This window comes from Lepisma saccharinum, chromosome 5, assembly GCF_977018435.1.
Source record: "Lepisma saccharinum chromosome 5, izLepSacc3.1, whole genome shotgun sequence".
Lineage (NCBI taxonomy): Eukaryota > Metazoa > Arthropoda > Insecta > Zygentoma > Lepismatidae > Lepisma > Lepisma saccharinum.
In genome coordinates, this window is record NC_139233.1 from 64,169,060 (window position 1) to 64,196,692 (window position 27,633).

Here is a 27,633-nt window from a genome sequence, read left to right on the forward strand (position 1 = left end):
AACTTCGGTTCAACTTATCTAAAATTTCGAGTTTCTGCTTGAGGTCAAGGGTAACGTTTTTTTTTTTAGAAACCATAGTATGAACTGAACTTTACTGTAAGAAAGTCACAATTTCAAATACTGTACGTATGTATAGCATTGTTTTACATTTTTTAACTAACAACATTGTTGAACACAATAATTTATTGTTGCGCGTTATTTCTGCTTGAGTAACTACAGGCCAAATGTGGGCCAGACTTCTGAGAGGGGCAGACTATTGAGGGGCCAGATTAGCGAGAGTCTAGTGTATTTATGCTTATACTATTCGTCGAGCAATAGCAGATAAAACAAGAATGGGTTTTCTACAACCCATAGTTTATGAATTACAAAACATCTTAGAAATTACATCTTGAAATTTTAATCCAAAATAACTCGAAAACAGCAAGCACTAATCATCATCTCTCCAATAGGTTGTAGAGTACTTCTAATTTTTTATCGAATGCCATTAAAATTTTCGAATTAGGGTAAAAACTAAGCCAGCATATCAAGTTTCTCAAAAAATAAAAAAATGTCTGTATTTCCGAAACTTGAGGGGGTAGAATCGATTTTATTTGCAAGTCGAATAGTTCTCGTCGAATCCTATCCAACAAACCTAAAATCATCATCCTAGCTCAATTAGAAGCCAAGAAAATTAATGTCTTGGAAAACGTCTTAAGATATTTGTCTTAAGAAAATTTTCTTGACAGGCCGAAAGTAACATCTTGACAAACCGGAAGTCGACTTTCTTAAAGATTAAGATATTTGTCTTAAGATGTTTTCCAAGACATTAATTCTTGGCTCCTATGGGACCTAGAACCATGTGACTTTGGTTTATGTGTATACCATTGTTTTTCCTACATATTCGCTCACCTTACAACCCACCCAAACAAAAAATAAAGTTCACCCCTGCGCGCATGCGCACATGTATAGATTTAAGTATAGATGAGAATCTACGCTCGATATTAAAAAAAATGTCACTTTTCTTCTCTCTGGCCAAGATTGCAAATAATTGCAGGAATAATACCATAATATTTTAGACTGTAGGTCCTGGTCCCGAGCCAGACAACATATTTGCACTACAACACAAAAAAAAAAAAAAAAATTCATATCTGTGCATATATGAACATAGGGAAGTCCAATACATAGCTCCAACATAGTTGGCAATGTGTGATATGATCAACACCAAACATTTAATTTATATGTATGTATATTTAAGTTCCACAATATTTGTGTTGCAATCATGAAATTAAGTTTTAATTAACTTTTCTATCCATCTCTCAATCTATATAGCCTGTTCATATTTAGCACAGTCATTGCGAGTCGACCATTTTGTTTACGTAGCAAAAACAAAATCTCAAGCCACATCATCGCCATTTTGCGAATACTAGCTGTGATCATAAGCATAATTGGATATAGTTGCTATTAATTGCAAGATTTTATTTGATTTTACGTTTAATATCAATAAGCTTTTTCTTTTCCGTGCATTAAATTTGCAAAATATCCCACTTTCAATTCGATCCATTTATCTGAATCGAAGAAACCGACAATTCAAATATCCCCATATCATTGTATGCTTGCCCTATTAGCCTGTTTTTGCTGTTGTGCTCAATTAGTTTTCACTAATTGGCGATTTTCTTGAAGAGGTCTAATAGAACACGATACGGCGGTATGAGAAATATGTAAATTAAAGATATTTTAGCAATATATACGACGTCTTAAGACAGGCATATTCAGCTCCAAAGTACTTTGTCTAACACTTACTACCATTCCCTAATGCTGGAAAAGAGAGTTTAAAACGATGTAGTATTGAAAAAAGTTGACTTTTTCCCAAGTGTTCACCGAGTTTAGACATTTGTACATAGATGGCTCTGTTGTTGTCGCTTATCAAATATTTTATTTATTTATTTTTTTTATGTATATTTAAGTCCAACAATATTTGTGTTGCAATCATGAAATTAAATTCAATAAATTTCAATTAACTTCTCTATCCATCTCTCAATTTATATAGCCTGTTCATATTTGGCACAGTCATTGCTAGTCGGACATTTTGTTTACGTAGCAAAAACAAAATCTCAAGCTACATCATCGCCATTTTTGCGAATGGTCGTTGTAGCCATAAGCATATATGACAGTTGTATTATTTGATTAATTTTGTACTCGAGTGTATTGAGGTAGGATCGTCGCTGTGACGTGGTAGACTACCTCAGAGCTCCTCATGCCTCGTGGCTCGAGCGAGGTGGAAAGGGGGCGGTGCTAGTAGTTGAAACGGCAGATCGCTTGACGTCGGACTGGGAATCGAGCAGTGCCTTGACGTTTGTACGGGGTGTAATACCTGTAATTACGTGTTTGTGTCGAATAAACAGTAAGTCAAGGAAACTGATTCTTATTACTTCCCGTCGTCATAAGTATGGCGCACGAACAGGAGGACTCGATCGTCTACGTCGTTAGAATCTGGTTGTAGCTGTTAGATGGAAGAGTTCAACTTTTTCGTCTGTGATGTTGGAACGTAAGTACTGAACTTTTTCTATGTGGAAAAGAAGAATGACGAATAACTTTATCGCGCTGTGATTGTAGCACCGAAACTATAAAATAGTTGTACTGAATACGGCGACTAAAATTCTTAGCTAGCAGTAACTGAAATTGAAAATGGCTACAAAAAAGGAATTGGAGTTTCTCTTTAAACAATTTGAAGCTAGACTCGCGGAACAAGTCAATAGTGTTGAAGCTAACGTCAAAGCTGATATTAATAGTGTTGAAGCTAATGTCAAAGCTGATATTAACAGTGTTGAAAGGAACGTCAAAGCGGATATTAATAGTGTTGAGGCCAGTGTAAGTAATGTAGGCACCAGCATAGATCTCTTAAGGCAAGACTTCGAATTATTGGAAGCACGAGTCGACAAGAAAGTGTCTGATAATTTGGTCGAAACAAAAGAATGCGCCCATGAACTAAAGGAACAAGTGGTCAACTTGAGCACGAAATTGGAAGAGAAGATAAACGAGGTTTCTGTTACGTGTGTAAATCAACATAAAAAATTGAGAGAGGTTTTCGATTCTCATGTAAAACAGGTAGAAAATGAATGCGTAGAAATTAAGAAAACACTCGAAATAAATCAAAAGAAGTTTGAAAGTTTAGTCAACCTTGTACATGGAAATGAAAGTAGTATGAAGGAGTTGTTTAATAACATTAGTGGACATGAAGTTGCTATTGATGAGTTGAATAGTAAATTTAACGAAATTAGTGTTAAGTCTGGACAAACTATTCAAGATCTAAACTTGAGCGTTCAAACCGTTCAACAGAAAATATCTAGTAATGACATTACTGTTAAGGGTTGCTTACAACAACTTACAGAGATTACTAACAAATATGAGGTCCTAGATGATAAGTTGGAGAATATTCGGTATCAAGTTAGAGATTTAACGAATGATTTTTCCATTTTAAGAGTAAGTGCTGAACCGGTAAAATCTTCTTTAGGATTAGAAACTAGAGTACAAGGCTTAGTTAGTCCTGATGTTCCTAGATTGTCTGAACAGCAAAGGGAAGCAAGGAAAGCTTCTTTACCCATTGAAAAAACTGAATATATCACGTTTAGAAAGCAAAGACCATTACGTAAAGGAGAATCTGATTCAGATGTAAAATCTTCTAGCTCTGAAACTAAAGTTCAGTTAAGGGGACTTAAACGTAAATCAGTAAGTAGCTCTAAGACAGGTAGAGTTGCGAAAAGCATGTCAAGAGATAAATTTCATGATAGTAGTTCGGAAAGTGGAACTGATCACAAAAGTAGTAGTTATAGAAGGAAGTTTGTACCTAGTACACTTAAGTACTCTGATCTAGATAGGTTACCTAAATTTACTGCAACTAGGATGGATTATTTAGCGTCACAATTTCTTCAAGAGGTTGAGGATCGCTTGGATATGTTAAATGTTCCCAAAAAAGATTACATGAAGTATGTACCAATGCTTTTGAAAGGTGTTGCTAAAAATTGGTTCTCTCAGGAGAAACTACACATTGTAGATTATAGTTCTTTTAAGGTTCTTTTCCTTAATGCCTTTGAAAGTGCATCGTGGAAGTCAACATGTCTTGCAAATGTCTTGTGCAAGAGATACAGCAAAGAAAGTAGACAAACTCTGTTAAATTATTTCTGGTCACAGATTAATTTACTAAATTCCATTCAGCCAGACATGCCAGAACAGCAAAAAACTATTTTAGTAGCCCAACAGTTACCAAATAGAGTTCGAGAAGCAATCTTAAATCAACCTAATATTAGTCTTGGTACCGCTGCGGAATTGGTTGCGCGTCATGAAGCTTTGTATGCAAGTGCTGAAGGTGAAAGTAGGAGAGATGGAAGGCCTGTTGGTATTAGACAAGTACAAGTTGTTAATGAAACTAAAAGAAATAATCAATCTAGAGTAAGCAATATGCAAAATTCTAATACAAGCCATGAGACTAATGTAAGGAATTCTGGTAATTTCAGGAGATATGCCACTGATAATAATAGTAGTAATGATAGTAGATCTGGTCAAAGGTCTTAGAGAGTAAACCGTTTTCCATATTCTGGTAATAACTATAGAAACAGTAGCTTTCGAGGTAGATACAATTATAGTAACCAAAATCGTATAAATGCTGATAATAGTAGACCTAGGTATAGAAATACTAGTACAAACACTGTGTCACACGATGATGTTCAAAACAATCCTCAAAGAAGTGAACCTAGATCTAGTACTAGGGAAGAAATAGAAAATGGTAATGGTGGGTCTTCACTTAGGGTGAATGCGCCCTGGTTTGTGCCTGAACAACCTTTAAACTAGATAGTGAGTCTATTGTTATTGTGACACAGAATAGCATAGACGAAGATGAGAATATTGTGTCAGTAGCCAATCTTAATACTGAAGATTTAAGAAACAAACTTTGTAATGAAAATTCTAGTAAATCAAACTGTGAATCATGCCTTAAAAATGTATGTAGGGTAGATATTAATTTTTATGAAGACTTGTTAGAAGATGAAGCGAAATATAGTTCTAATAACTTAATGTTACCCGTAAACCTCAGGAACAAAGTCAGGAATACAACTTCTATCTTTGCAAATATTAATGGGATAGAGAGTAAATGCTTAGTAGATAGTGGTAGTGACATTTGTTTGATGTCAGAGAACAAATGGAAACGTATTACTAGCGAAGTCACCAGACCTAAATTAGAGCCAATAGAAGATATTATTTTGGTTGACTATTCTGGAAAAAGAAAACAGAAAGTACTCGGAAAATTTTGTGTGGATATAGAAATTGAAGATATTATGTTTTTTGTTCAGTTTGTTGTCGTCAAAGATTTGACAGTAGACATTCTTTTAGGTTTAGATTTTTTGTATAATGTAGAGGCTCTTGTAAACTTCAAGGAAAATTCTTTATTATTACACACCAAACAAGGTGAAAGGTTAGTTAAATTATTACCTATATCTTGTCCAACTTTTGATGTGAATGAAGAGGCAGAAAGTAGTTGTCTCAATGTAACACAAAAGTCAAAGGAGGAAATAACTGTTGCTAGTGTAGAAGATCTTAAATTAAAAGCTAAGCAAGCTGAAATACTCGGTGAAGATGAAAAGAACCAACTGTTTGATTTGTTACTTGAATTTAGGATGTTGTTTGATGAAAAACCTGGTTTATGTACTAAATATGAACATCATATTGAATTAGATACAACAGAACCTTTAGTTTCTAAGCCATATCGAATACCTTATCATTACAGACAAAATGTTAGAGATCATATTCAAAAATTACTTGAGTGGGACATTATAGAACTTTCTGATTCACCTTATTTAAATCCACTAGTAATAGTTCCTAAGTCTGATAGAAGTGTAAGAGTATGTACTGACTTCAGGAATATTAATCAACACCAAAAAGTTAGTCAAATTAGACCAATTAATATTGAAGAGGCGTTACAAGGATTTGTTGGTAGACCATATGTATCACTGATCGATATGTCCTCTGGATTTCACCAGATTTTGTTGTCAGAGTCATCTAAAAAGTATACTGCATTTTTGTTTGAAGGTAGACAATACCAATACAAACGTTTAGTATTTGGTACATGTAATGGAGTACAAGCATTTACGATGGCAATGACCAAGGTATTAGGCGACATTCTGTCAGAGAATGTTATCATTTATGTTGATGATTTATGCATTAGAAGTGAATCTTTAGAAAGTCACATAGAACATTTAAGAAGTATATTTTCTAAATTAAGAGAGAGTGGTATGACTGTACGTCTCAAGAAGACATTCCTCTGTAAAGAAAAGTTATTGTACTTGGGTCACATTATTGACAAAACAGGTATAAGAGTAAATCCAGAAAGAGTAGAGGCTATTCTCAATCTTCCTACTCCGAAGGATGTAAAGACACTTCAAAAAATAATAGGTTGTTTCTCTTGGATGAGAAGATTCATTCCAAACTTTGCTACCATATGTGCACCTTTATATGAATTGTTAAGGAAAGGTAAGAAATGGATATGGACTAAGAAGGAACAAGAGAGTTTTGATTTGCTCAAACAAGAAATTTCTAATGATGCTAAACTATTTCATCCTGATCTTAATCAAAGGTTTTATGTCCAGGGAGATGCTTCCTTACTTGGCATCGGAGGATATTTGTATCAAATAATTGATGGTGAGAAAAGAATAATAAGTTATGTACGTCGTACACTGAAAGGTTATGAGAAACAATACACCATAACCGAGCTAGAATGTTTAAGTCTTTTGTTTTGTATTGAGAAATGTAATCAATATCTTTTGGGTAAAGAATTTACTTTAGTTTGTGATCATAAGTGTCTCACTTGGCTGAACCATTCGAAGAATTGGAACCCTCGCTTATTGCGTTGGTCCCTTCAACTTCAAAAATACCAGTTCATTATAGAATACTGCAAAGGATCTGACAATGGCCTAGCGGACTTATTGTCCAGACAATTTTCAGAGTCAGAGCCGATTTTGATGCACATCAACAATAATGTAAGGTTTAAAAATGAAGTATTAGATATACCTGTAGAGTTGTTAGTCCAAGAACAGTACAATGATAAGTTATTTCAACCTATTATTGATTATTTGAACAATTGTGAAAATGTAAATGTAAGTTTACCTCAAAGGTGTAGAAATTGGAAAAAGTTTTATAAAGTATGCAATGGAATTTTGATGATAAGAGATTTTCACTTTGAGAACATCTGGAAAATATGTATACCTCAATCTTTAGTTTCTGTAATACTGAGGAATTATCATGACAATATGGGCCACTTTGGTTGTGAAAAGGTACTCAGAAGAGTTAGGAAACTGTACTTTTGGCCTGGTATGAGAAAAGGTATTCTGAGTTATATCAAAGATTGTGAACTATGTATGAGAACGAAGCCGAGTAGACATCCGTCCAAGGGCATATTCCAACAACATTGTAACCAGGGTGAAACTATTTTGTTTTTAGATATACAAGGACCATTAATTAAAGGTTCACAAGGAGAAAGGTTTCTTCTAACCTTACAAGATGCTAACACTAAATATCTGTTCGCTTATCCAATGAGGTCAAGTGCAGCCAACAGTATTGTAAAAGCCTTGCTAGAAGGATATGTCAGGCATTTTGGCATTCCACACAGGTTGGTTAGTGATAACGCCACGGTGTTTCATTCTAACAAATATGTGGACACTTTAACAAGCTTAGGTATAAAATTGGCGTATACCCCAATATATCATCCTAGTTCTAATTTAGTTGAGAGAATTCATTCCGAACTCAACCGGCTTATGCGTGTTTTTTGTAAAACCAACCACAAAGATTGGCCGAAATATATAGATGTAGTGGTAAGCTTATTAAATGATAGTGTACACACACAGCTAGGATTTGCTCCCTCAGAGTTACAACTAAACAGAGATCTTAACTCATGTATTTTGAATCATTTTAATTTACCGCCTAATGAAATTTCTCTGTGGAAAGACAAACTATACATGGCTTTTGTAAAAGGTTTCCAAGCAAGGAAGAAAAAAAATGACAAGTACAACTTACAACAAGAAAATAGACCTGAAGTTAAAATAAAAGACCTGGTATTTGTAAAAACACATTATCTTAGCAGCCTCCTAGAAAATCGCACTAAAAAGTACTGTGAGGTCTATGAAGGCCCGTATATGGTAATTGACAAACAAGATTGATTGATTGATTTAGTTTATTTTACTTCGCGTTTTGTGCCTCTTGGCTAATTTGCGAAGATGGGGATGAGTGATGAAATGATGAAATGGATGAAAATGGACATTCACAAACAACCATACCCGACCGGGATTCGAACCCGGGACCCTTGGCGTCGCAGCGCGATGTGCTAACCACTCGGCCACAGGGTCGGGCTTGACAAACAAGCAACTAATGTATACATTGTAATAGATTTGAAAACTGGCAATATCAGTGGTAACCATCACAGTGATAATCTAAAAATCTGGAATTGTACCATTGAAAAAAGAAGTTGTTATTTAAGCCAATTGGAAAAACTAAATCCAAAATTGTACAAACATTTGTTTTGGGTAGATCAAAGAAAGATTTAGATTTTGTTTCAAATTATTTATATTTATTTGCTATTTTCATATTTTCTTTAACATAAATGTTGTTGTATTGATTATATCCAGTATATTTGATCATGATGTATACCAGTTTAACTGTAACTACACAAAGTATGAGTGTAGATAACATAACAATGTGTAAATTATAAATGCGTATTTTATTTTGTAAAAAATTCACTTGAAGGAATTTTTTCTCCCAAGAGAGGGGAGTTATGACAGTTGTATTATTTGATTAATTTTGTACTCGAGTGTATTGAGGTAGGATCGTCGCTGTGACGTGGTAGACTACCTCAGAGCTCCTCATGCCTCGTGGCTCGAGCGAGGTGGAAAGGGGGCGGTGCTAGTAGTTGAAACGGCAGATCGCTTGACGTCGGACTGGGAATCGAGCAGTGCCTTGACGTTTGTACGGGGTGTAATACCTGTAATTACGTGTTTGTGTCGAATAAACAGTACGTCAAGGAAACTGATTCTTATTACTTCCCGTCGTCATACATAATTGGATATAGTTACCATTAATTAGAGGATTTTATTTAATTTTAGGTTTAATATCAAAAAGCTTTCTTCTTTTTTCGTGCATAAAAACTAAATATTTTAAATAATAAGATTCGAATCACTAGGTAGCTCCACTAGATATCAAACACACAACTCTTCAATTACGCCCCTCCATTTTCTTGCCATCCTCTAACAATTTAACACATTTCGACCTTTTATTATTTTTAAAATATGCCCCGCACACATATTTCTTACCAACAACGGCACACAGAAGAGAAAAATATTCCAGCTACCCACATTCTGAAAAGCAATATACAACTAGTTTTTAAGAATTCACGAATAACATATTGCTCACAAATTCTTAAAAATAGTTACATTAAATTTTCAGCATGCCCCAAATATATAAAGCAGAGAGAGACATGAAACACTCAAAAAACTTCTATACTCTCTCTTTGTATGTTTTGTGAGTATATTTTCTTCCACAATACATAAGGGCTGTTTGGTTTTTCAGGAAGTTACCTCCCATCCACAATCCCTTACGTCTGTTTGGTTTTTCAGAATCGACTCACAAAACCAACGCTATATTTTATAACTCAAAACCAACCCATGCAAGCTAAGAAACAAAGTTACTCAGTGTTCGAAATCCTGCTAAAATATTCTTCTTCACTGACGTTCAAAATGAAACAGAACTTTCCACACAAGAGCTTTTAGCTTTATCCGTTTTAGTGGGTCGAGGAGTGATATGTTAGCCAAAGCAACGTGGACCAATAGAAATCCGAAACAATTCGCTCTAGAAAATAGTCCCTTACATTCCAGCCACATCCTTTTTGCGGTTTCCAATACTGTTAACCAACGTCACTATTCCTCAACAGTTGCCAGGGCTGATGTAAAAACTGTTGTAACCTACATAGCATCGTCTGTATTGAAACATGAACAAACAGATTTATACGCCAGTGAGGAATTCCATCTTTATTGTTTAGCTACTAAAAAACAGGAAGTATAACTTCCGCTGTCCAAGGCCTACCTATTGTTCATTCTGTCACGTAACTCAATATTGTTAGCACACAGGAGGACAAAATTGCAGGTTCCCAGATATCATATTCTTTACCACAGAGACAGCACAATATATTACAATATTCTACAATATAATAAGTATATTTACAATTAATAGCAAAATATTAATCTTTTTTATTAGCAATGTCTATGAATTCGTTTCGAACAAAAATATGTTATAGAAACATTGCCAGCCGTAAGTTCAAAATTGGCCCCCCTCCTCCCCTCCAAATCGCTTTACATACATGTGTGGGACAGAAATATGCATGTTTCCGTCCGTGGTGTTACGAGAGAGAGAAGAGCCTGCCTCCCAATATTGCTTAAGGTTTGGTTAGCATGCAATAGATCCGTATGCTAGAAAAGAGAGAGGAGAGGGGGGAAGCATTAACACTGCACCACCACTATTGCCAGTTAGGATGTGTTAGATCGTAGTCATCTGTCACCAACTCTCCATCTTACTGCATACTTATCTTCTTAGAAGGCTACAAAATATTACAGCATAGATCGTAGTCAGCGCTGTCAACTCCTATTTGTAGGTTACCCTCGCCTGTGAAATATCATATGGCAAAATTTAAAAAAAAAAAGGTTTGTGAAGCAAATTTCTTGGTACTAGTCAGTGTTTCCAACTCCTATTTATAAATTGGCGTCGCCTGTAAAATATAATATGGTAAAATTTTCGTGGGGTGTGTTAGCAACACTGCGAGCCCACTATGCCCAAAATGAGGTTGCTCAACCGGCTAATTACCTCTACTAGCGTAGGTTCGCTTCAGAACGACTTGGTCAAATTGCAGCAGCTTCAAACGAAAGATATAGAAAAATTGAAACTTGAACTTGAAGAGCGAACTTCCAATATAGAAAAAAAATGTCTGAACTTCAAAACTTGATAGGCGACATTAACTATGATTTTGACGTTGAACAGTTACATAACGCCATCTCTAACTTACGTCATGAGTTTTCCACGATCGAAAGTGATTCCATCAAAGAGAAGCTTCAAACGAAAGAAATATATAGCACTCTCAAAGAAATTGAGTAAATTGCAGATTTTGGAAGACGCCATTACAAATTTGCCTTCCTTCGACGAATTGCAAGTTATCCGTAAGAGCGTAGTGAACATCAAGCTTCAGTTAGTGGCGTACCAAGATTTTGAACACATTCAAACCACGATTGCTACACTCCAGGCGTCTTTGGAGTTGATTAAAAATATCCACACTCTCATAGAGAACTTTCAAAATCAGGCGATCAGTATTCAAGACACGTTAACTACGGTTCAGTAGAAGATCGATTATTTAGAAAATTTGAACGTCGAATCTAATCTCAACCATTTTCATCATGTCTTGAACAACATACAGCATGATCTTGAAAGTGTTCAGACGAGTGTACCGTCGAAAGAAGATTGACAGAACTTGAAAACTGCGGTGTCGACATTGTCCGAATCTAGTGACGTGGAAAGTATAAAAACACTCGAAAACACGGTAAGTGGTCTTCCCATCTTGCAAGAACTTTGCGCTGTTAAAAGAAATATTGGACGCATACTGAAACAGATAGAAAAGGAAGTGACAAATACGGAACAGATTCGGGATGAAATTTCTTCGCTTCGTGACTTGGTTGGTGTATACGTTACCAACATCGCAGAGTGTGACTGATCTCCATACGCAGTTTACCGAGATGAGAAACATAATAAACGATCTTACTGCAAAAAGTTCCAAATTGCATTTTTTTTCGAAAATCTTCAGCAAATTGTCGTCAGCGTCAGAGAACAGGTTGGTGTTCTGGAAACCAATGCTGCCTCTTAGGAATCGACGCTAGCCGCTTTCGGGTCTAAGTTGCAAGGACTGAACGAAAACTACAAACAGTTGAATGTTGAAATAAAAATCAAACCGTCATTTTCGTCCATAACGGATTATATCATCGAGCAATTATTACCCATAGAAAATAAACTGGGACATGTTCACGGTAATCTCGTTACTATCGTTACTAAAATTGGCAAATTATTTTCCTTGCAAGCTATCGAAGTCAATAGCATACCCAACCAGCAAAGAACTTCTGGTTCGTTAAGGACAATAAAGTGTAAGTATTAGGACCACATAAGCCATATTACAAATTTTTAATCAACGGTACCATACAAATACACCAATGTTCATACTGGGCTTTGGAAAATTGATCGCCATTCATACAATGACATTAATAAGTAAGCGCGAGTCCAGAAGGCAGAAAATATCTTTTTAGCGAACTGGGATGAAACTCATTCGGTATATGAAATACATAAGAATGAAGATCTTACGGTTTTGATATGGTCGCTGGAGATAAATTTTTATTCAAAATGTCAGTGGAGTACGACCTTACAAACGTCCAATCGCGTTAGTAATTCTCTTCAAACGAAATCTCTCACTCAATGTCTAGGAAGGACATAGTTGACGAGTTACACAAACCAGGGCGTCGCAACTACAAACGTTTATCGGTTGTGACAAAAGGCATCTACGATTTGTGGCAATGTGACCTGGTCGAAATGAGCAGCGGTAATTTAAAGAATTTACATAAAATCAAGAAGGGCAACAAGCTCCTCCTCACCGTCAAAGATACATTTTCAAAATTCGCATGGACTTTACCTCTAAAAACCAAAACAGGAATATGTGTAGTCGAAGCATTGCAAACAATTTTCAATAAAAGTAGCAGACGACCTCGATTCCTTCAAACAGACAACGGAATTAATTTTACAACTCCATCTTCCAGAAATTTGTTAACGATCAAAACGACCTTCAGTTACATAAAAGCCAGCATAGTGGAACGTTTCAGTCAAACTTTGAAAACGCACATGTGGAAACGGTTCAAGCTTCAGGGCAATTACAAATGGATCGACATCCTACAGGAACTCGTGGACGATTACAATCACACAGTTCACAGCATGATACGTATGAAACCAGCTGACGTTACTAAATCTGAGGAGCGGCGTTTAATTTCTACGGTTTATTGTCCAAAGTATCTTCAAAAGACTAAGAAACCTAAATACAAAGTAGGAGGCCAGGTGAGGATCAGCAAATTCAAACGTAGGTTCGAGAAGGGATTTACAAAAAATGGGAGTACGAAGTTTTTACTGTAGTTCGAGTTCTACTTGGAAACTGTCACACGTATATAATAAGAGATAGTCGCGATGAATTTTTGAAACGAAGGTTTTACCAGTAGGAACTCTCTATAACTAAATACCCCGACACGTATCTCATCGAGATAGTATTGCGCAGAAAAGATAACAAACTGTTGGTAAAATGGCTGGGACTTCCGGAAAAGAGTTGGATCAATGCAAACGAAGTGACTCTTTGAGTACGTGGAACGTGGTGAAGCGTTTACCAGATTTTAAATGTCAAACTTAAAAAAAGAATGGTAAATTGCTACCCGATAACATTCGTTGTCTAATCGTTAGTCCTTCCGATTACGTTACTGGTGGACAATTTTCTCCTCGCGCTGAATTGGCTAGATTGGAAGAACAGACACCTGTACGTGTTCTCAAAAAGTTTGGAACAATCGAAATACCAGTAACTCATTAATTTCTATGAGGAACTGAACATAGCAACTTTCGAATCCGAAATTAAACCTCTCGACCGCAGTCACAAAAGACTGTCGTGGTCTTCGACGATGTAATTTAGAAAATCAAAATAAAATTTGCAACTTTTTCACTCAAGGTCGTTACAGGAGCATGGATTGCTTTTATCTAGCTCAAACGTTTTCCAAAATTCTAAAGCAGTTACTACGCGACAATGCTAATTTTATTTGTTTGTTTCGTCAAGATCACACTAATCTCAAGCATGTCTACGATGACTACGGCAAAAAGTTTTCCCAGAATATATATATAAGTAACAGAGCATCATCATGAAGCCCAAGGGTGTAGTTTACCAAGTACCCTACTCGAATCTTAAAAATCTGGGTGCCCTTGATGGGTTACTCACCAAGAAACAACGAGAAAAGAAACGTTCTTGCTTGTCCAAAGGTCACGGAATGAAATTGTTGCTCAGCACTCCCCAATTGAAAACATTGCAACGTTACAGGAAAAAGACACACACGGGATGTTTCATAGTCAGCATTCCAGCTATTCTAGCAGCTTTGGGAGCCATAGGAAGATTGGCAGGTTGTAGCGCCGCCATCGCCATCTACTAAAAAAAGAACAAGGCATAATTGGAAGAAAAGAAACGTCACTATCTGGAAATGGGGGAAAAAGGTAAAGGCTTCAAGAAGAACGCTTTGAACAAGTTAAAAAAAAGAAGAAGCATTCAGTAACCGCAACATTGAATCTCTGATCAAACCGTTGGGAATCAAACACTTCAGAGGAGTCTCCATGTCAAAATCATTAACCTCTAAAGTTAAAGGAATGGAGTGTGGAGTCTCAACTTAGACAATTACGAAAATTAAGACACGCATTGGATATGTTATCTCAAAAATTCAAACAATAACGCTTTCGTTTTCGATTCTTTCGGAGGTGTTCCACCATCGGGTATAGTAAAATATCTCAAAGCTTCCAACCTACGATACAACGACGAAAGAATCCAACGTTTTAAGGAAGTGAACTGCGGTCATCTTTGCGTTTCCATGCTCGCCTTTCCGTCTTGAATAAATAACCAATCAATTCGAGAATTCCAGAAAGCATTGTGGAACCTGAAACGTCATGGGAGTGTTCCATCTCACAAGCGAAACTTCGGTCTTGAAACTCAACGTTGCAGGACCATATCGTCTATCCTAAATCCATCGCTCTTCCTGCATTCTACAGCATGTATCTGATTCTTAACTTAACCGAACACAACAATACCCCAAAGTCGGAAACGAAAAATCAGCCTCATGCTGGGACAGTACAATTTATCTACTTTGCAAGCCGAATTACCAAGAGGAGTACTTCTCTCTCAAAATTCCGTGACCCACAGAGTAAAGTTGGTGTCCGCAACAGAAACCGTGGACCTGGGTACGATCGGATAACTTTTGGGTTTCGAGAACAACAGAAAACTCAAAACTGGCATCAAGCACTGCGGTGCCAACATTCCAAAATTGATGGCCATCGAGACTCTGAACGCTCACCGCAACGTGGCGGAAGGCATGATCACAAAAGCAGACAATATCGGCAGTCACAAACAAACGGGAATCATAGCAACTTTCAAACCAAACTCAGAATTCATGGAACAGATCATGTTCACGCCCTCATCACCAATCTACTTTCCCATATATCGAAATCGAATCGACCAGATAGAATTAGTGGTGACAAACAAATAAAGGTGAGGTTGTGAATTTCGTTGGAGCACCTTCCATGGAGATCAACATAAGTAATATAATAGTTTTTCGGTGGCCATTTATTATGTATTTATTCATTTTACCTTGATTTCAGCTAATTTTCCAAGGGGGAAATACCAAAAAATTCCAATTTTTACTATTTTTATTATTTAAAAATAACTATGTTTTTTATCAAAGCTCAACTGATAGGGGGCAAAATTTACTTTTTGAGCCTATATCAGTATATTTTAAGCATATATTTACAATCATTATATTTTTTTAAAAAAATAGATGTGTTGATAGTGATTTTGAGTTATTTAACAGTGCAGTACACCACTGTACAGTGCTGCGTATATAATTATTTATCAAATGTTTGTATTCTGTTTAATTTCTGAAATGTATAGATACTAGCTTTAAGTTAAAAGTATTGCAGTACAGTGCTGCGTATATAATTATTTCTCAAAAATGTGTGTGTATTTCTGATTAATTTTTATGTTTGAAAATGAACATACTGGTTTTAAGTTATGAGTACTGATGTGCTGTGAAGTGCCATGTATATACTTATTCCTTAAATGTGCGTATTCTGATTATTTTTTACGTCTGAAAATGCAGATTTGTGTCTATTTTTTAGAAGAAAAGAAAGGCTATATATAAAAATATATATGTATCTTTTATGTGAAGAATTCAAAATTGTGATTAGTAATGAAAGTTAATTTATATAAATGTATATATGTATTGAATAATAAGCAAATTGCAAAAAGCAAATTAGTGTTAATGCATCAAAAAATTGTTTCTTCTTTAAAAATATCAAATGTAAGTGTCAGTAATATATCAAATCTACCTTGAAAAGATCTAAATTGAAAGATTAAGAAAAAATTGTAGAATCTTGAAATTATTACAAGTTAAAGTTAGTAATATAATATTTTCAATCACACAAACAAACTACTATTAAAAAGAGAAAATTTTACAAGTCAAAAGTTTTAACTTTCAGCTTAATGCTGACAAAAGCTTTTAAATGCAAACTTATTTGCCTCTGATGGAAGCCTAACTTGCTCTAAAGGAGCAAGTTGCTGAAGCTCTGAACTGTACCCCCATATATATATATATATATATATATATATATATATATATATATATATATATAACACTTATCTTTTAGTTAAAGCAAGCGTATGTGTTCACTAGTGTGATTACTAAAACGAAAAACCCGAGTATCCTTATACTTTACGAATGCAATAAGAAAACGGGTTATTCCCTGTTTAAAAAAGCTTACCCATTGGTTAGCAATGACATAATGCACAATTGCACAATATTAAGCAAGCTCCTAACGTTAATACATTCCCTTACTGAGAAGGTCAATTAACTTTGTGCCCATTCATAGCATGAGAAGCAGTATATGAATGGATTCTCCCCTCCCCTCTTCCCATATTTCTTTATTTCTCTGCGAATGTTTGTAAATTATTAAAATTATTAAAAAGCCTTTATCTCGAGAACCAAACAACGTAGAAAGGTGTGGTTTCTTGCACTCCTTTTGTTTTGATGTTCTTTTTAATCTGAGACCAAACTCGATAATAAAATAACCAAAAGAAATAATGCCCATGAATGTGTTCGATACAAGAATAATATTCCAATAGAAAGAACTCCAGTAGACATGGAAAATTTTAGGGATTTTCATCGTAAATTAAGAGGTCTGGTTATCATCCATCTAAATAGTATCTGGTATCAAGTGGATGAAGATACAGGTAAACAATTACATGTATTCGACAATAACCAAACATCATATATCCTGTCACAGGGAAAGTTCAAATTTTGACATCTCCACCCAATGCAGCAGTTGTACACATAGGTCGAAATTTGTACAGAAGTAAACACAATAATATGATTCCCAATACAACATATGATGTGGAATCAGGCGACTTCCTCTATGCTGAAATAATTGGGGAGTATGATAAGTTAATTCCTCTCTTTATCGAATAAAGTATAATTTATCCTCTCATGAATATATAAAAATACCTAAACCAAAAAAAAAAACAAATTAAAAATATAAAATAAATAAATGAAAACAATGGATATATTTGGAAATAGAAGACGACAAGAGATACCTGATAATTCCAGCGACATTGTGAGATTAGACGAACGTCTTAAGAAACTTAAAACAGATTTATTAATTTTAAAAAATTCACTACATTTAAATATAGAAGCTGAGATTACAAATATCCGAAGTAAATTAATTAATCCCATAGTGAAAATTGATGGGGAACTTTAATCCCTACTCCAAAAATATACTAACTTAGCTTCAATAGATAATGTCCAAAACTTGGAAGAGACCGTAACAAAGTTGAAAAATGAACTTAATAAATTTCGACAACTCCAAATAACCACTTCAGAAGAATTAAAACAAGAATTAAACAATCAAGCAAATACTATTCGTACCGAACTGCTTTCTATTATTCAAAGTACCAAAACGCAAGAGCAGTACGAACAGCTTAATGCCAGTATTCTCGAATTACGAGAGCAATTTCTATGTTTCGAAATTCCTACACTAGAAAATATTAAAACTGAACTGCAAACTGATGAGTTACACAGGGCCATAACAGAAGTTCAAGCCAAACGGCAAACGTTGGAAGATTTTATCAATCATTTACCTTTATCTTCCGAATTAAATGCCATCGCACGTAGTGCTGCCATTATCAAATTACAGTTGGAGACTTCGGGAAGATACAGGGAACCATAGCTCATATTGAAGACACTTTGACAACCATGAGAAATGAATTGACGAATGTACAGGAAACTCTTGAATTTAAGTTGTCAAGCGTAACCAAATCTTCAAACATAATTCAAAAACAAATTACCAAGCTGGAAAACCTTAATAGCAAATCTGAATTATCCCATTTTCATCATCTGATTGATAACATACAGACCAATTTACAAATATTACATCATTCTACACCTCCACAAGATGACATACAACAACTTAAAGATGCTTTGAGCAATGTTGCAGATGTTACGGAGTTAGATACTCTAAAGCAAGCTTTGACCACACTTCAAAATACTGTAATTAATTTACCCACTTCCCAGGAGTTATGATTTGTAAAAAGAGCAGTAAATCGAAAACTCAAGTCAGAGGACATCAAGAACATTCAAGCTGAAATTGTTGTAATTTGCTACTTTGCTTACCAGCCACATATTCAAGAAACTTCATACATTGTTTGAAGAAATCAGAAGTCAGGTACACGATATTGCTAGACAGAGTATCAAATTAAAACTTGTAGAAAATTTACAGGAGATCATTTCTAACATTAACCTACAAATTAGTACCCTCGAAACAAGTCCTGAATATGCTTTATTAGGTTTTACCTCGCAACTTCACGATATAAAAGAACAATTTAAGCAACTGTATATCTATGTCAAAATCAAACCCAGCTACGATGAAGTGGTACGCACCATAAACGAATATCAAGAAACAGTATTAAGCAGATTAGACGATCTGGAATTACGTCAATTTTTCACTGCTGAGATAGTTAGACTTGAGAGTGTAGCAAATGTACGATGACACTGGACTTATGTTAATGCGGGTAATGTTTACTAATTGTATCCCTACACTCAGTCTCATGAGATTTTCTTTGATGGTAATATTAAGTTCTTAAAATTTGGATATTTAAAGAAGGGTAAACATGTAGAAGTACCAAATTTCACCTTACAGAGAAAAGGTGGTGTGTACACAGCACTTCCGATACCTATTGCTTATTGGGATGAATCTACAAATAAATATAAAGAACATGAGGATGAACAATTATCTGGTTTTCATGTGGAAGCTGGTTACAAATTTTTATTGGAAGTGAAACAATTATACCCTGAAAATAAAACCCTTTATGTCATATTTTCTTATAGCACCCGATGACAAGAAGACAAGATATAGTTAATGTATTACACATGCAAGCTCGTCGTAACCCGAAACGACTGAATGTGGTAACGAAAGGAGTAGACGCTATGTTTCAAGCTGATTTGATAGAAATGAGCACAGGAGCGCTAAAAAATTTACATAAGATAAATCATGGTTACAAATATATGCTTACAGTTATTGATACATTCAGTAAATATGGGTGGGCTCTTCCCTTAAAATGTAAGACAGGTACTTGTGTTACCGAGGCTTTTAAATTCATTTTTGAGCAAGGTAGGATACCGAATTACCTGCAAACAGATAGAGGAGAAGAATTTTACAATTCCACATTTACCAAGCTAATGGATCAACATAATAATAAACATTATTCTACATACAGTGATTTGAAAGCGAGTATAGTGGAACGATTCAACAGAACATTAAAAACTCGCATGTGGAGACAATTTACTTTACAGGGTAACTATAAATGGGTGCATATTTTACCCGAGCTAGTTCATAATTATAATAATTCTGTACGCAGTACTATTCACATGAAACCTGCTGAGGTAACCAAGTCTGATGAGTCTAGGTTGATTTCTACTGTTTATTGTCAAAAATATAAATACACTACCAAGAAACGAAAATACAAAATAGGAGAACAGGTGAGGGTCAGTAAATATAAACATTTATTTGAGAAGGGATTCACCAAAAATGGGAGTACAGAGTTATTCACTGTGGTTCAAGTTTTACCAGCGAATAGAAATACATATATCATAAAAGATAATTATAATAAAATATTGAAGGGGAGATTCTATGAAGAGGAACTCAGTAAAATAAAATATCGAGATACATATTTAATTGAGAAAATATTACGTAAGAAAATAATAAATTGTATGTTAAATGGCGAGAATTGCCAGAAAGTAGCTTCAATAGAAGCAAACTAGGTGATTCATTCACACCAACATGGAATGTGGTACAGCGTGTACAAGATTTAGTGGAAACTAGTAAAAAAATGGGTAGTTGTTACCCGATAATATAAGGTGCCTCATTGCAGGCCTCTCTGGTTGTGGAAAAAAAATTTTGCTGGTAGATAATTTTCTGGTCAACACTAATTGTCTAGATTGGAAAAATAGACACCTGTATGTAATCTCTAAAAGTTTTTAAACAACCGAAATATCAACAACTCATGAAGCTGTACGAGGGGCTTAACATATCTACATTTCATCAAAAGTAAAACCTGTTGTAGTCTTTGATAATGTTATTCTGGAAAATCAAAACAAAATTCGAAATTTCTTTACACAGGGTCGTCACAAAGAAATAGACTGTTGTTATTTAGCTCAAACTTATTCCAAAATTCCTAAACAGTTACTACGAGATAATACAAACCTAATTTGTTTGATTCGTCAGGATCATACTAATTTAAAACTTGTATACGATGATTACGTGAAGGGTGACTTAAATTACAACCAATTTTCAAAATTCTGTTTATCTTGTTGGAACAGTGACGATTTTCGATTTGTCACCATCGACATCACTAGAAAACCTAACAATGGAAAATTTAGAAAAAAATCAACGACTTTTTGAACGTTGAAAAGATATAAAATAACCTCTAATCAAAAAATAAATGTGTCAAGACATAAAATTGAAGATCATTTGAAATTACGTGATTACCTGTCCAAACATTTCAAAGGATGGAAGATTGAGAATCATGGATTCTATGAACAACACAAACGTCAAGACCAAGCAATTATCGATGCAGTCAGTGGTCTGGGCAAAGAGATTAAGGGTGTCACAGAACAAAATAAATATCTCATAAATGAATTGGTATCTTTTACGGCTAAAAATTATGCAGTTTTCCATCTACCCCTTTATCTAATATCCACACTCCTCTGACCCTGCAACAGCCACCTATTAAAGTTATAAGTGAACCAGAGAAAATCGAGTTGGGTCCCTTGGGAAGAGATTATTTGAGTACAGGCAAATTGGAAAAAGATGAAGTGTTTGGGTTCTATCCGACCATGGAAACAATACAAGGTGTGGTATGGAAAATTGGGAAATCTAGGGTAACATTTGAAGGGGATAATATAAAAATTAATTTAGGTGGGAAAAGCAGCTGGTCTAGATATCCTGGTACTCCTGGATTATGGGAGCTTATCACCAAGAAACAACAAGAAGAAGATTGTCAGAGTTACTCAGATATTTTGATACTATCTTATGCCTTATATCAAAATAACCATGCCAGTCAGAATAGAGTTAAATCGAGCAGTGGGGACAAATACAAGAATCTTATTAAACCTATCTGGAACCATCTCAAAACTGGTAGTGGTATCAAACAATACAATACTTTACCTAAAGAATTTCTGTCGTTAGATGATGTGGAAAAACTTATAAATAGATTTCTGGTTATAGCAGGGGAAAAAAATGCTGGAAACAACAATTTTTACAATGAAAAAATAAGTATTGTAGACATGATTAGCAATAAACTAGCTCATTTTATTGTAAATGATCCGAAAGGTATAGGATACTTCATTAAAATTATCAATACTTTACCCCCTAAATTCTGGAATGTAGCAGAGGGTCGAGGATTAATAAACTCCCATTCGAGTTACATGTACCTGGTTACCAATACTGTGGCCCTGGGACAAAACTTGAGAAACGATTAAAAAGAGGGGACAGCTGGATCAATCCTCTCGATGCAGCTTGTAAAGAACATGACATTGCATACAACACACATGCAGATCTGGATGATCGTCATGTGGCTGATCAAAAATTGGAAGAGGCTGCATTTGAAAGATTAACCAGCAGAGATGCATCGTTAGGTAAACGAAAAACAGCATTAGATACAACCATTGCTATGATCACAAAACAAAAATTAGGGTGGGGTCTGTAATAAATATATAAATATAAATACCCTGAAAAAATAATAATAATTAAAAGAACAACATGAAACCTAAAGGAATTGTACACCAAATTCCATATCATGATCTTCAAAATTTAAAAATTAATCCAATTTTAACTAAAAAACAACAGGAAAAGAAGAGACATGAATGAAATTATTACTTAGTACACCACAATTAAAACCTTCGCAAAATAAAAGAAGAAAAACACACATTGGTGGGTTCATATTCAGGAGCTTAGCTGGTGGCAGTGCTGCTATTGCCAAAACTGTAGTTTATTCGAAAAAGAATAAGACAGAACTAGAAGAGCAGAAGCGTCATAATCTTGCCATGGAAAGAACATTAGGCAGTGGTGTGAAGTCCAGCGCACTCAGAAAATTAAAAAGAAGAAGGTCTCACAAACCAAGATATTGAATCTTTATTTAAAATATTTAAAATTCGATATTTTAGGGGGGTTTTCATGTCTGATTCTCTCCCTAAAGATAGACCCCTTTCTCACGAGATTGTGGTGTGGTGAATTTGGACATTGCGCAAAATATTTGCACCCACTGGATATGCTATTATAAATAAAATAGCAATGCTTTTTTTTTCGATTCTTTCGGAGGGGTACCGCCTACAGAATTAATTAATTATTTAAAACATGTTAAGATTTTATTACAACGACGAACGTATTCAAGATTTCGATCAAATTATATGTGGTCATGATTGCATTACGATTCTCAGAATATTGAATAAAATACATAACAACAAATTACAAGATTTTCAAAAAGCAGTGTGCGATATTAAAAATAGGAATTTTTCATCTCTCCAGCGAGACTTCGGTCTTGAAACTACATCTCCACGATGATATTATCTATCCAAAATCAATAGCTCTGAGAGCAGTCTACAGCATGTATCTGATTCCAAATGTAACTACCTACAACAATTCTATATTTGTAGGTAATGAAAAAATTATTATTCCTCCTGGACAGTATAATTTATCTACTTTACAATCTGAAATTCCTAACACTGTATTGCTATCTCAAAACTCTGTAACACACAGAGTGGAAATCGTATCCACCAAAGAAACAGTAGACCTATCTACCATGGGCGAACTTCAAGGTTTCCCCAAACAATAGCAAATTAGAAGCAGGTATTAGGCACTTAGGTACATTTATACCAAAAATTCTTAGCTATAGAAACATTGAATATTCACTGCAACATTGCTGAAGAATTGATTATCAAAGCTGAAGAAAATTCAGTTGGTAACCACAAGGAGACAGGTATCATTGCTACATTTAAGCTAAATTCAGATCTTATGGAATCTATCATCTATTGCCCAATCCCACCCGTCTATTTCTCTGGTTCTCTTGTTAAAGTTAATTACATAGAGATAACAATTACAAATGAGAAAAATGAGATCATCGATTTTGCTGGTGCTAATACCACTGCAATAATAGAAATTAATATTTAAAATATAAAAATAAATACCCAATGGAAAATATCGAGAGTTATTAGTGGCAGTCATTCCCTCCAAACAAGAGGACATTTGCTAACCTGAATGAACCGAATATGGACATTCAATTTGACATAACTATAGGCGATGGTTTTATTCATCCACATAGATCAGATTTGTATATAAAATTTGATATTGTTAAGAAAAGTAATGGTCAAGAATACCCCCTCCCCGGGGCTAATATAAAATTTTGATCCATATATATATATATATATATATATACAGGGTGTCATTTTAATGGCGCCCACGGACCACGGAAACGTATAGAGGACATCGAAACAAACAACTTTTCTTAGTAACATTTTTCTCGTTTGTGCATCGTTTCGGCGCTACAGTCGTTCAAAAAAGCCTGTTTTGCCGCCTGAATGTTGGCAACCACACGCAACATTTGATTGCATTCGTGACGTCATATCCCGTCGTGAAGCGATGCGTTCCAGGGTTGCCAGGAACACACATATTCTGTGAAAAATGACATAGCTACAATCAGCCACATTATGTACCGTAAAACAAAACGAGAAAACACGTTCTGTAAACTAACAGGAAGTAAACAAACGATACGAAAAATGGTAGAAAGAAAATCTAAATCAAGTGGAAATAGTCATATCGAATTTTGTCTCGGCTTACATGTCAAATATTTGCAAATCTAGTTACCAAGTTGGCATCTACAATTTAGTCTATTCACTTCGTCCTTCTGATACTAGTTGTCTGTGACACACTGAACAGATGACAAAATATCAATGAAAGAACTCAAAATTCCAAAGGTAAGCAACACATAATATAATGTATATTCAGGGCATAATGAGGCAAATGGCAAAAATGGTGGTAGTAATACAAGCTCTCCGACGACTATGTTTATCTACGCACCGGATACACATGTAATAGTTTGCAACTGTGAACAGGGCAGTATATTCGCTACTGATTCATCATTAGATCGTTACTGTGGTTGTACGTGTTTTAGCCGTAATGTAACAACGTGAACCTCGGATTCTTTCGTTATCAGCACAAAAGTACTACAAGGCATTTGGACAGATACCTGTAGATATGAACCTTGTAACGAGATTTGCAATATAATTGACATGTAACTGGGCGAAAACAGCCACATGTAAGCTGTAAGCCCAATACAATTTATTGTTGTTGATATTTGACATGTAGGCTGAGACAAAATCCAATATTGACACTTCATTTTGAATACATTTTTTACAATTTCTCATATCGTTGGTTCATTCCCTCTTCCCCTGAGATGACTGCTGATCTTCTGGCCGGTAGGCTATGATGTTCGGCCTACTGGACGCGTTTCTCGCTTCTAGCTAATAATGTGGTTGGTATTTTGTCATTTTTCACAAAATTTGTGTGTTCCTTGCAACCCTGCCGTGCGCCGTATCGCCGCACGAAATGACGTCACAGATACGATCAAATGTTGTGTTGGGTTGCCAGCATCCAGGCGGCAAAACGGTCTTTTTTGAACGGTTGTAGCGCCGAAACGATGCACCAACTAGAAAAATGTTACTGAGAAAAGTTGCTTTTTTTGATGTCCTCTATACGTTTCCGTGGTCCGTGGGCGCTATTAAAATGACACCCTGTATATATATATATATATACGCGTGTATATATATATATATATATATATATAATTTTGATCCATTCTTGTTCTCACAAATTGAAATCAGAAAGCATGGTACAGTCATAGACAGAATTGATTATCGTGGAATTACATCCTCTACAGTGGGGACATTGAAATTATCCAAAACAGAGAGTGTATATTATAAAGTTGGTGGGTTTGAAGCTGGAACAAAAATTCAAGCAAAAAGTCACACAGTACTGTTCCCCATGAGATTGCTATTTGGTTTTTCCTCTGATTATAAAGAAATTATATGGAAAGGTGGTTTGAGTATCATATTTCGCAGAGCACCCAATGATCATAATTCCATAATGAGATACAATACTTGAATCCAGATGGAACAGCCAATGATGCTAGTTTACCCGAAGCAGCAAAATGTGTGATTCAGTCTATGGAGTTACGCATGCCTATAGTTGAATATGAATCGAATTATGCTCTCAGATAAAAAGCCAACATTTTAAAAAATCCTCAAATTCCGAAACAATTTTATACATATCAATGCATACAAAGGTCTGTGGAAGGTATCTTCTTTGAATTCGATATTACTAATCGGTTTTAATCTCTGCAATATGATATGTCGGAGTTTGTAGCTGTATTGTTTCTGACAGGGAGAGATAACAATCAGGAATAAGATAGTAGCCAGTTTGATAATTGTAAAATTAAACATGTATATCTGAAGAATGGTCGAAATGAAGTATTCCACCGTGAAAATTACAATTTAAACATTGCAGAACAAGATTATTTAAATTTACATGAAGCCTATAGTTTATTTAAAAGGGTAACTGAAGGAAATATCGATATGTATTATAATCCAGATGAGTTTATAATTCATAGAACAATGTTTTTAATAAATGCATCAAAAAGAAAATTGGTAGTTATTAATGATCGAACAAATATTAAATTAATACGTGAGTTTCATGAAACTTTACCTGAAAATACGATATGCAATGCAATCTTAATTGTAGAGAAATCATATATTTATGATGTAAAGAATGAGAGAGTGATAGAACAATTTTAATAGAATAGAAAAAATAATTTTTAATACTATTTACTATTTATTACTATTTAATATAATATATAAAAAATACAACAATTTTAATTTTAAATACTATTTTTAATATTAAATATCTAATACTGATGTATTTTTTTAGAATTGTAATATTTGTAATTTATTATCATTGCTATGAAGAGCTATTATTTTAGCATAGATACTAGGTAATTTGCTAGTTAAATAAACATTCTTTAAAATCTTGCATTGTAAGTTTTTTGTTCAAGCTCCACTTACATTTATCACAATGTTTACTTGTATTATAATGCCCATATTCTTTAGTATGGACATTGCAATCTAATATTTGCAATTTATTATCATTGCCATCAAGAGCTACTTTATTTTTTCTGTTGTATGGACACCATCTAATTTGCTAGTAAGATGATATGAAGACATCTTTATTGCTTTCTTTTCAAATAAACATTCTTTAAAATCTTCCATTGTAAGTTCTCTTGTACATGGTCGACTTACACCCTTGCCTCTTTTAATTTCTTCTTTGCCATCTATATTTAGACAATACATTTTTGGTCTTAGACCAGCAAATTCTGTTATTATAGACCCTGCTGCCTCATCTTTCATTTTCCCAGGGATCATCTGGTTTTATGACTGTATAATGAATTATTTTCTGGATAATTTCTAAAGTCAAAATATTCATTCATACAAAGCAAATCTCTGTTCAAATCAGGTGTTCCTATCACATACACAAAACTATCAGTATCCATGTATGCTTTTTTAAATTTTATCTTTGTATCTAGGTTTTATAATATCCTAATGAAATTTATACATCTCCAATTTAGCTAATTCTAGGACGGTAACACTCACAGCTATTGGTGCATCACACTTTACTTTGATTTTAGACCTTTCAATAAGAGTCAGACCATCTGTAATTCTTGTAAAACCTTTGTATGTGGGATCAGCAATAGGTTTCTTGAGTTTTTTTGGATCAGACACCAAATTACACCTTCCGCGATTTCTCTTGTTCTCGATACATTTTCCAAATATAGAGTTAATCATTAATTTAAAAAAAAATTCAACTTGAGAATTTGTTTGTATTCGATTGTTTGTATTTTTCACACTATATTAAGCTAATCATTTTTCGTGGTCAAATTTTAACCCCTTATCGATTTTAGTAAGTTTCATACCTTGCCCCAAGTAATATTGCAACAGTCGATAGTGAAGCATATATTTTTTTTTGTTCTCAAAAGATAATATCAATTTTGTTTCCTCTGTACCTGGGACTTTCTGAGAAACGTACCATAGCTAAACCGTGGTGTTTGTCATGGAGATCTGATGGATATTATAAATCAACTTCCAAGATACAACCTTC